The sequence below is a fragment of the Pinus tabuliformis genome, chromosome J (genome assembly GCF_031772625.1).
Source record: "Pinus tabuliformis cultivar Carrire ecotype Pingquan chromosome J, CPIR1, whole genome shotgun sequence".
NCBI classification, from domain to species: Eukaryota; Viridiplantae; Streptophyta; class Pinopsida; order Pinales; family Pinaceae; genus Pinus; species Pinus tabuliformis.
Window position 1 is genome coordinate 48,589,720 of NC_142295.1, and position 11,802 is coordinate 48,601,521.

General features: G+C 39.3%; 3 pseudogenes; all 3 read left to right on the plus strand.

Annotated features, from left to right (window-relative positions):
• Positions 1–1,789: 1,789 nt before the first annotated feature.
• On the plus strand, positions 1,790–3,582 carry LOC149225427 (serine/threonine-protein kinase PEPKR2-like; annotated as a pseudogene).
• Positions 3,583–8,499: 4,917 nt separating this feature from the next.
• LOC149225428 (uncharacterized) lies at positions 8,500–9,419 on the plus strand (annotated as a pseudogene).
• Positions 9,420–9,747: 328 nt separating this feature from the next.
• On the plus strand, positions 9,748–10,238 carry LOC149225429 (uncharacterized protein At2g34160 pseudogene; annotated as a pseudogene).
• The last annotated feature ends 1,564 nt before the right edge of the window (positions 10,239–11,802 follow it).

Sequence of the window (11,802 nt, forward strand, 5' to 3'; positions counted from 1 at the left end):
CATGTGCTTCTAATAAAAATAAGAACTAGGTAAAATTCTAATAAAAATAAGAACTAGGTAAAACTAAATACTGACTTGATGAAAATGTAGCCTTCGGATCTTTGTAATACTTAAGCTTGAAAGAAGACAATGCTCCCAATCTAATAGATCATCTTGACACGCACGACATTAGAAATATTGTAGTATTTTTAATATAATAATTGGGAACAATATTGCCATTATTTTCCTTAATAGAGAAGGCATTAGTGATAGGAAATAATCCACAAACTCTATTCGAAACCATCAAGTTTATGGGAAATTGACAAATTAGATTTGTTTACCCACATAAAAAATGACCAAATATTAAGTCTTTTAACAAAAATTAAAAATAATGAGAAAGTCTTAATTATTGTGGGATGACTCATCATCATCTCTTAAAAAAAATTAGCCCCCTCCAACTTTGTAATGGTATGCCATTGCCAAACTAGAGTTGTAATCCTTACCCACTTTTTATAAAATCCAAGTGCATCAAATAATACTATTGAAAATGGACTATTGATCATTTTACAATACTAAAAATCTCACATTAATAAATAGGGCCGACACTTATCTCTAAATGCCCAACATTAGTGCCAATGAACCCTTAAGTGTTATTGGTAATAGGCACGGAATACATGAGAGTTTTCCAAAAGAATAAACAAAACATTCCTGAATTCCAACCACAATATGACATTTTTGAGATCAAGTCCAAAGGCTCAACTCCGAGGCCCTATCCACTTAGGAGAGGGGCGCTATCACTCCAGTAATAGGAAATAAATAATGAAATTAAGGGAATAAATGCTGAGGTGGCAGGAATTCACCAATGAAGGAATTACCTTACTCTACGTCGGCGGGTGGTGGACTTTCGCACCAATTACATTGATCCCGACAGATGAATAGAATGTGACATCACCCAACAAATCTATTAATATGACATTGAATGGAAATCCCATGGAAAGTTTGCAAACCAACCCAAATACACAGATAATACTCAACTGAGTTCTGAAAAATAAAGTTGCAGGTTGCCTTCGTTCCGCATTTCTCGCCCTGTTTCAGTGCAAGCTGCGTTGCAGAGGCTCCCGAGTTTGCATTTTGTGACAAAATCTTAGTTCCCCACGATTGTCTCACTGAATTTCTCAACGGTTTCCGCTTAAATAATTCAGCTTCTGTAAAGTTTCAAGCGTCGGCACTGATAGGCTCTGTTCAGAGCCGAAAGAAACGAGTATTCTTTACGAGTGCTGGTGGTTGCAATAAATCTCTGTAAACATCGAGGATTTCAAATTCATTTGGCCATTGTAGTTCTGCGACCCACTGCATACACTCGCTGGGTGAGAGATTCAGATTTATTCACTCATATTTTGAAGGTAGCTCACGCGTTTGAGCAGAAAGCAGAAATTTACAGTGGTATGTAAATTGTTCTTTAATATATTAGATTTTGGGTACTTCTTTTCTTATGTTTTTGGGGGGTGGGGGAAAGGGGATTGAAATATCTTTGAAGTCGCTGAAGACATAGGGCTGAGGAAGGGGATTTGAAAAGATGGTACCGAAAATCACTTAGATTCGTTTTATCTGAATTTTCAGAGGGTTTTTTTATATTTTACAGGCTATTTGATTTTTATTTACAGGCTATTTGCTTGTGTGTGCAGATTGTATTGCTTCCCAGCATTTAATTGGAGTTAGTCAGTATAGGCTCTTTTTTGCCATATACATTCTTCCCTTCTGGTCTGGTTGAGCAGCCCCAGTTAAATTTTTTTTGGCAGAGTCCGTAGTTGAAATGGATTCATTGCCAAGGAAGCGGACAAGAGGAGCAGCAGTAGACCGTGCCAATTTAGAAGACACAGCTCGCCTACGCAATAATGGCGAGTCTTCCACATCATTAGCCTCGCACCTTTCTTTCCAACAGCAGAGGAAGCTGATAATGGAAAATATGAGGGGTCAAGAATTGGGTTTCTTAGATTTGCATCCTACAGCAGCTTGCATTCCTCCTCCTCCTCCAAGAAGGGGTTGTTTACCTAATTCACGAGAAAGAGGATTCAAGAGAAAGGTTGGCTGTATTCTTGATTCTACCCGGACTGGTAGGAAGCGAAAGATTGAACAAGATTATGATTTGGGCCTCGAATTAGGACGAGGCAGATTTGGTCTGGTGAGAATGTGCAAGAGCAAAGCTACTGGGGAAGAGCTGGCCTGTAAGACCCTCCCCAAAAAGACTGAAGAAAATGTGTATAAGGAGATTGAGATTATGCAGCATCTGTCAGGCCATCCTAAAGTTGTCACACTCCAAGCGGTGTATGAAGATGAAGAATCTTTGCATCTTGTGATGGAGTTATGCTCTGGTGGACGCCTCACTGACGAGATGTCTAGGATTGGATGCTACTCTGAGCATCAGGCAGCAAACTTGATCAAGGAATTAATAATGGTCATTAAATACTGTCATGAGTTGGGCGTTGTCCATCGGGATATAAAACCTGAGAATGTTCTCCGAGCCAGTTCCGGACAACTGAAGCTAGCTGATTTTGGCTTGTCCATGCGGTTTGCAAAAGGTATTTGTTTGTTAACTGCATCGTAATCAACTTTGGTTCTTCTCACTAAACATGTATAAAAGGAAATTATCATCATTATTACAATAATTTCAGTATTTTTTTTTTTTATGTATTTCACTGAGAGTACTTTTTTACATTCAAACAGGTCAAACCTTCTCTGGGGTGGTAGGGAGTCCTTCGTATATTGCCCCTGAAGTTTTGGCAGGTGCATATTCAGAAAAGGTTGATGTTTGGGCGGCTGGTGTCCTCCTACATGTTCTTTTGATAGGCAGATTACCATTTCGAGGAGAATCTATTGAAGCCACATTTGAGGCAATAAAACTAGTACAGTTAGATTTTCATTCTGAAGAGTGGCAGTCCATATCAGGGTTAGCAAAGGATTTGCTATCAAGGATGCTTTCAAGGGATGTGGAAAAGAGACTTTCTCCTCAGGAAGTACTGAGTGAGTAAAATTGTTGCATTGCTGAGCTTTAAATATTTTGTGTATGTGCTATCTTTACAGAGTGAGTAAAATTGTTGCATTGCTGAGCATTAAATATTATGTATATGTGCTATCTTTATTTTCTCTTAAGATGTAATTATGAATCTCTTGACCATATTTTCATCTGTGGTTGCAGGCCACCCTTGGATCGAGTTTTACACAGAGCCTAATGTAAAGATTCCAACGAGCATCCCGAAGGGGAAAAACTGTTTCCTTGCTGTGAAGGGTCAATGTTTAGAAGAATCCCCACTTCCATTATCTCCATGTAAAAGGGAGAGAAGAGCACAGTTTGCAAATTCAATTCCAACAGAGTATGGAGAAGATGAATCTTTCTGCGGGCCTTTGCAGGGTTTCCCACGTCTAAGACAACCAGAGATTGATATCCAAGCAGTAGGGACATATGAGATTGTAGATGCTCTTGCAGTTGCTATTTCACAGATAAGATTATCTGAGCCAAAAAGGAGCAGGCTGCGTGTTCCTGCATGCCCTGTTCCAATGCAGTGCTCGTCTCACTGAAAACGCAGCTTGTGTACAGCCTTTTGAAAGCATGCAATTGCTGACTATTACTGACTTACAGTAAGTAAAATTGTTGAATTGCTGGGCTAATTAAATATTAGGTATATATGCTCTCTTTATTTTCTCTTAAATGCAATTATAAATATACGAATCTTACTGACAATATTTTCCTCTTCGGCTGGCCACCCTTGGATCAAGTTTTACACAGAATCTAATGTATAGATTCAGGCCGAACATGTCAAAAAGAAAAAAGCGTAGCGCGTATCCTTGTTGCTAGGAGTGAATCGTTGGAATAATCTATATCCGTATTCAGCTTCTCTCAAAAACCACACCACAAAAATCTGCAAACCATAATCTATACTTCCATTATCTCCATTTAAAAATGGAGAGAAGAGCACAGTTCGCAAGTTCAATTCTAACATAACATGAATCTTTATTTGTGCTTTTGCATGGTTTCCCACATCCAAAACACCTAGCGATTGATGTCCAAGCAGCAGGGAAATATGATCTTGTAGATGCTCGTGCAGCTGCCATTTTACATATAAGATGATCTGAGTTTAAAGGAGCGGACCCTGTGTTTCTGGCCTTTTCAGGGTTTCCCACATCCAAAACAGAGCATATAGAACATGAATCTTTCATCTGGCCTTTGCAGGGTTTCCCACATCCAAAACACCTATGCTCTTGCATCTGCCATTTTAGTTATAGAATTATTTGAGCCTAAAAGGAGTAGACCTTGTCTTCCTGCATGCCCTGTTCCACTCCGGTGCTCGTGTAACTTAAGAAGCAGCTTGTGTACAGCATTTTGAAAGCATGCCATTGCTGACTGTTACTGACGGACGATGATCATTATTTATTGATCTAGTCTCTCAAGATGATGATAATGGAGGAGTCACTGATATCATGACTTGATTGACCCTTTTCATTAGCCCTTTCACTGGCTAATGAAAGGTGAAAACTGAAAATATATTAACATGAATGACTGCATTGTTTGTGCCAGATTAAGATGTGTTGAGCCCACCAAACGCTGATAATTACTGATATCAATCTATGTATAGGAATTAAATGGTTAATTTTGTTATTTACACATATCTCTCCCCGGAATGAATTTGAAAAGCAGTTGGAAATTGCAAGATATCAGAATTGCAATTTGTATATTACCACATGTACATACTGTTCCCCAATAGAGTTGGGGAAATTGAAAATATTTATACTGTATTTAGTCTTTTACTGGACATAATTATGCTTTGGAGATCTTTTGTATCTTCTTTAACAATTAATCATACTTATTGTTGGTATAATTCATCATAGATTTTTTTATTGTGTTCTCAAAACTGTATTTTAGTTAGATTGTGTTAATTATGAACCTATTATTTTTTATTACTAAGTATTAATTTTATATGAATGTACGTTGGCCTTCCCATTTTTCATAAGAAAAAGTCAACCTTCCATTTTCTGGACACGAAGCACCCAACCATAGATTGATTGAACCAAATCTTCCTTTTAATCAATAACCCCCGTGCCATATTCCAAGCATGAATGTGAGACTTAAAACCAAACTCAACTAGGGCTTCCCAAGGCTACACCACATCACCCTCATTAATAGAACCAAGCTATACATAATCCATCGTGGATCACTAGGCCATAAAACAAGCACGGATGCCACTGAATTTCTCCTCCTACACCGTGAAGAATTTCCTTGTCTCCTAGTCTATATGATTTATCGCAATCCACATCGGATCACTAGGACCGAACCGAGACTCCACCCTCTAGTTTTTACCATATATCCCGCCATTCACCGGTAAGGATTCCTAGGCATAATCAAGTGAAACCAACTCTAGGATTTACCGTATATCCCTCCATTAACCGGTCGAGGATTCGTAGGTACATCGAGGCACACAATACCTATCTTTACCGCAACCCACAATCTAGTTTAGGGGTCACTAGGCCAGTGGCTTTACCACAATCCACAGTCTTGTTCAAGGATCACTAGGCCATGTGTTCTTTCTTTTGGAGATCCACCTCACTCAGCTTAAAATCCATCAGGTAATCCAGCTCAACCAAAACATGAGAACCCCATCACACCAAGGCTATCTAAAAATGGAAAGGCTAGGCTGAAAACACTATCACACCCGTAAAAACCCATGCCATGACAAAAAAGAACCACATGCAATACCATGCATGCCCAGTATAGCAAGGAAATCACACATGCAAATTGATACCTGCAAAGAATCCTGCTATAGGTACTTGATCCTGCTCTTCCTTGTTTACTCCTTCCTTGCTCTTGTCTTCTTTTCCTTTCTTGATCCAATGCCAAAGTGCTCCAAGAAAACGCAAGTGTCCAAGAGTGGGAGAGAGATAGAGCTCCAAAACTAAACTGAAAAAAGGTAGCAACTAGTCCTCAAAAAACTTTTTATTAATGAGGCGTCTATTTTCTTCGTTTTCCATTGTTTTCCTTCATTTTCCTCCTCACATGTAACCTGTGACCTTTAACCTTCCTTTTCTCCTAATTTCCATTATTTTCATAAATAGATGTGCCAAAAATGTCATTTTTCCTTTCCAAAGCCTTTGTCAATTTCCTTAGCCATAATAAACTAATGAACACCCACACTAGGATGTTTTTCCCAACATTCAGCTTGGAATAAGTTTCCTATCAGCCTTGGTTATTATTTTTCCTTTATTAACTTTTATTACATGGAATTTTCACGAGGGTTGTTACAGAACACCCCCCCCCTTGGGGGACATTGTCCTTGGTGTTCAACCACACCTATACCTCAACAAAACCACTAAAAAGAAAACATATTGCCCATGGAGCTTTATAACTTAGCTCACTGTAGTATCTACAATGATCACCCTGCTGAGAAGTAAACCAACACGACAACATAACATCACAATAACATGAAACCCATACCTCTTAGTGTACCTTTACAACTTAGCTCATTGCGGTATTTACATCCACATACATATGTACATATATCAAAATATCACCCAAACATATGAAAAAACATATACCAAACATCATACCAAAACTACTTTGCCTCAACCGCAAACAATGAAGGATACATAGCCCGCCTTTGATTTGCCATCTCCCATGTAGCTTCATTGGGCCCAAAGTGCTTCCACTACACTATAACCTACTCGATTGCTCGATTCTAGAGCATGAGCATATTTATTTGTAATATACACTGCGGTTTGAGATAGAATTCTCCTTTTGACTCCACTTGCAATATAGACTAGTGAATCACATGATCAACATATTTAACACGCTTCTTAAGAAATGACACATGGAAAATGTCATGGAATTTCACTGTCGAAGGTAGTGAAATTCGATAGGCTACTGGTCTGATCCTCTCAATAATTTCAAAGGGTCCACAAAATCGTTGTGACAGCTTGGCACATGATCCAATCCACAAGGAGCTCTTCTTTGGTTTGATGCGTAAGTACACCTGTTCCCCAACCTGAAACTCCTTGAACACTATGTTCTGATCTGCATAGCTCTTCTGCCTGTCATGTTCTCCCTTTATATTCTTCTTGATTACCTACATTTCCTACTCCATGTCTTCCAACATGTCTGTTCCAATCAACACCATGTTCACCAGATCGCTCCAACTGATGGGAGTATCAGAGCTTTGGTGAAGAAAAAAGAAAAAGGTAGATCCATACATAGGCACTATCTCAGGGAAGGAGACTATCATATTCAAGGAAGATGTCTAACTCTATCAAGGGGTAGATCAAGCTTGAAGGAGAATCTAACTTCAAACCTTAGAAGAAGAGGATTGACCTAATCCTCGAGAAGAGCAAGGTGCTAGACTTGGTTAAGGGAAATGTAAAGAAGCATACAGAAGAAGCCAGTGATGCCAACAAAGCAAAATTCAGGGATATAGAATTGGTGGCTATGACTCTGATGGTAGAAGGGATAAAATACAATATTGTCCCATTCATAGCTAACATCGATCATGCTCAGGAGATGTATGAAGCCTTGTCAAAGTTATTCACTATTAATAACATTGGTCAAGTAACAAGTTTGAAGAATGAGCTGAGGACTAAGAAGATATCTAAAGAAGATATTGTGGAAACCTTCTTTGTGAAGATAACTAGACTCAGGGATGATCTCTTGGCCATTAATGAGATTTTTCTGGAAATAGATAAGTATCTCATGTCTTTTTAGTTTTGAGCTCATTCATTCATTTAGTTTTGATTATGTTAAATACTAATCATCATTCTTCCTCTATTAATTAGGGAAAATATCCACAAGAAGGAGGATCTCTCAAGACAAGGTTGGTCAAGAAACAAAGGTATGATTTGAATTCATTGATTAAAAAGATTATGCATTTGATGATCTATTACTAACCTTGTTATGACTAGCAGTATTGAATCCTAGTGATTCTTGTTTGGGTGATTCATCTCTTGATAAATCTACCCACCCCACTCTGATATGATTTGCTAGAACCCTAGACAAGTTGTGGAAAACCCTAACTGAAGGGTATGCTATTGTGAATGTTTAAAACCCTAAACTAACTATGGATATTGTGAAATGCTAGTTAAAGTCTTTATTGATGATTTCATATTTGGTATTTTGGTAACCGAAGGGTATGCTATTGTGAATGTTTAAAACCCTGAACTAACTAGGGATATTGTGAAATGCTAGTTAAAGTCTTTATTGATGATTTCATATTTGGGATTTTGGTATCATTGGGAAATCTTAACTTGTTAGGATGGAATGATAAGGTCTAAAATATCAAAACCTTAGAAGTTTTGGTAATATAGGGTTTGTTATTTTTCCACATTGGAAACCTAGTTCATTAGGGTTTGGTGGAATGTGTGTTCTACATTGGAACCCTAGCTCATTAGGGTTTGGTGGAATGTATGAGCAAGACCCTTATATTGTGTTAGAATTGATTTACTTGGTATGTGTGTGTTTTCTGATCAAACCCTATTATAATCAATATGTTTGTGTGTCTAACTCTTATTGATATTTGTGAAGTTGGGTTTGACTATCTCATTATATGAAATGTATTTGAATGGTGATGAAATCTAGGCCTATAGAGATATGTCGTTTTGGTTGAATCCCTAGCTTGGTCTAGGTTAGATGTATTAATGTTATTGGACATATGATTGTTGGACACAGATTGTCATTGATGTCAATATGGCAATATTCGAGGAGCAGATAGACGACAGAGATGGAGACTGTGTATGATTTGGGGAGCAAGATGATCGAAGGTTTGAGCAAGGAGAAGGTCCAGAGTGGGGATGTGATTGTGATCGATAAAGCTTCTGGGAAGATTACAAAGTTGGGGCGGTATTTTGCGAGGTCCAGGGATTATGATGCAATGGGGCCGCAGACCAAATTCGTACAGTGCCCGAATGGAGAGCTTCAGAAACGCAAAGAAGTGGTGCATTGCATTACGCTGCATGAGATAGATGTCATCAATAGCAGGACGCAAGGGTTTCTAGCCCTCTTTACAGGAGATACTGGAGAGATCCATTCTGAAGTGAGGGAACAGATCGACAGTAAAGTTGTTGAATGGAGGGAAGAAGGCAAAGCTGAAATTGTATGAGGAGTGTTTTTTATTGATGGAGTCCATATGCTTGACATTGAATGATTCTTATTTTTGAATCATGCTCTAGAGAATGAGATGGCACCGATATTGGTTGTTGCAACAAATCGTGGCATCACAAAAATCCGTGGAACAAATTACAAGTCTCCACATGGTATACCCATTGATCTATTAAACCGCCTGCTCATTATTTTGACACAACCATACATGGAACATGAATGTGAGCCTTTGGATCAAAGAGCAGTGGATCCAACGGTCGTCACACGTGAAAGATGCGCGGACAATAATGCGCGGGAGACGTACATGTAGGTGGTAAGCAGTATTCCCCGCACTGCCCACTGGGGTTCGGTGGTATACGTACAAGGGCCATCGATCCAATCAAAATATGATGTGTGGCAGATGAAAACTGCCGCCCCCACAAGTTAACGCGTATGCAGGTTTCGGCGAGGAAAGGTGTGACTGTCGTCCGATCGCTGCGGGGTTTGATCAGATGGTGAGGATATGCACGAGGTTTAATGTGCAAGCAAAAGGCTGTAGCGACGTGGGAACCGTTGGATGAGGGTGATCAACGGTTGTGATTGTGAATGCGGCAGAGGCTAATATGGGCACGATTACGTGGGTTTTTGGAATAAAACAGTGGAGGCGGAGAAGTAACGCAGAGGTATTAAGAGGGGAAAATTTCCTGAAGAGCAAAGCACAGGAACGATGGCCGTGGAAGAAATCACTGAGCAAGTTGGAAACATGGATCTGAATGATGTTCACAAGAAAAACAGGATTCAAGTCTCCAATACCAAGAAGCCGCTCTTCTTCTATGTCAACCTCGCCAAGAGGTATATGCAACAGCATGAAGAAGTGGAGCTATCTGCTTTAGGAATGGCCATTGCCACAGTGGTTATTGTTGCTGAGATATTGAAGAACAATGGTCTAGCTGTAGAAAAGAAAATCTCAACATCTACCATTGATATGAGAGATGAATCAAGAGGCCGTCCCATCCAGAAAGCAAAGGTTGAAATAATACTGGGAAAATCAGAGCAGTTCAATGATTTGATGGTTGCTACTGCTGAAGAGAGGGAAGCTGAAAGATCAAGCGAGTCAGAGGAAACGACAGCGACTGAGGAGGAAGCCTAAGAGATGGTGTAAGCAGAAATGAATGGACAAAGGCATGGGAATGTATAAAACAGTAGAAACGGAGAACTGTTGGTGCGGTTATGGTGGTGAAGAACTCGAGGGTGAGATAGTAGAAGCAGCAGAGGCAAAAGAGCCAAAAAAAGCAGCGGAGGTTGTAGAGGCAGCAGAAGCAGTAGAGGCAGGAGAGCATGACTGAGACAACCTCAGCTGAATAGAGTGCAACAGCATACTTGTTTATACCAAGGTTGGGTTGGAACCCGAGAGGTTGGAGCCTCAGAACTGAACAGGACTGAAGTCATTGGGGTGGGTGCTCCTAAGTGCAAAACTACTAAAAAACAGAGTTGGTGCTCTGGAGGTTGGAGCCTCACTGAAGTCCAAGTTGGAGCTTGGCAATTATTCACAATCATATTTATACCTATGTTGTATTTATTTCTTTGCACTGTCTTGAGTTTTAATAAAAGCATTAAATTCAGTTGTTGATTTTTGTGTTCTGTGTATACATATACATATCTATATAGGTTGTTGGCAATCACTAGAACAATTAAAAAAAAAATAGTAAGAAACACTGATTCACCCCCACCTCAGTATTTCCAACAATTGGTATCAAAGCCAAGTTTCTTCATACTAGCCTAACAGCTTGAAGAAGGATCCACAACCATGATGAGAAACCACGAAGCATCAGGAAGACCTACTTTGTTCGATGGCACTAACTTTGGTTTCTGGAAGAAAAGAATGGCTTACTACTTAATGTCCCTTGGACCTGAAGTCTGGCATTTTGTTCAAAATGAATACAAAACTACTTCCTCTCTTCCAACAGACCAAGATGAGAGGAAAGCCTACATCGCAAATGTAAAGGCCATGAACTCCATCACTAGTGGAATCACTGATTCCGAGTTTACAAAAATCATGCATTGTACCTCGGCTAAAGAAATGTGGGAGAAGCTAGTTGGCTTGTACGATGGAGACTCAAAAGTCAAAAAGGCAAAGCTTCAAACTCGCAAAAGACAATTTCAAAGTTTGAGGATGGAAGATGAAGAAGATATTGCAGCATACCTCCTCCGAGTAGCTGAAGTGGTAAATTCCCTGAAAGGATTAGACGAAAAAGTTGAAGAAAGTACCATTGTTCAAAAGGTATTAAGGTCTCTTCCAGACAGGTTTGAATCCAAAATAAGCGCTATAGAAGAAGCAAAGGATCTAGATACCCTCAAAATGGATGAGCTCCATGGAATTCTCACTACCTATGAAATGAGGAAAGGTGGCCCAAGCTCCAAAGATGCAGCATTCAAGGCCTCAAGGTCAAAGAAGGGGAAAGAAAGGAATGACTGTAGTGATGAGTCAGATGTGGAATCCGAATTGTCTCAATTTGTACGAAAGCTGAAGAAAGGATCTAAGCTTAAAGGCAAGTATCCTCTTATCTGTTTTAAATGTGGTAAAATAGGTCATTATGGAACAAAATTTCCTCATAAACATGACAATGATGATGAAGGAAATTCTAAAAGAATGGCACATAAAAAGAAAGGGTTCAATAAGAAAAACTTCTTCTCCAAGCAAGATGAGTCTGATG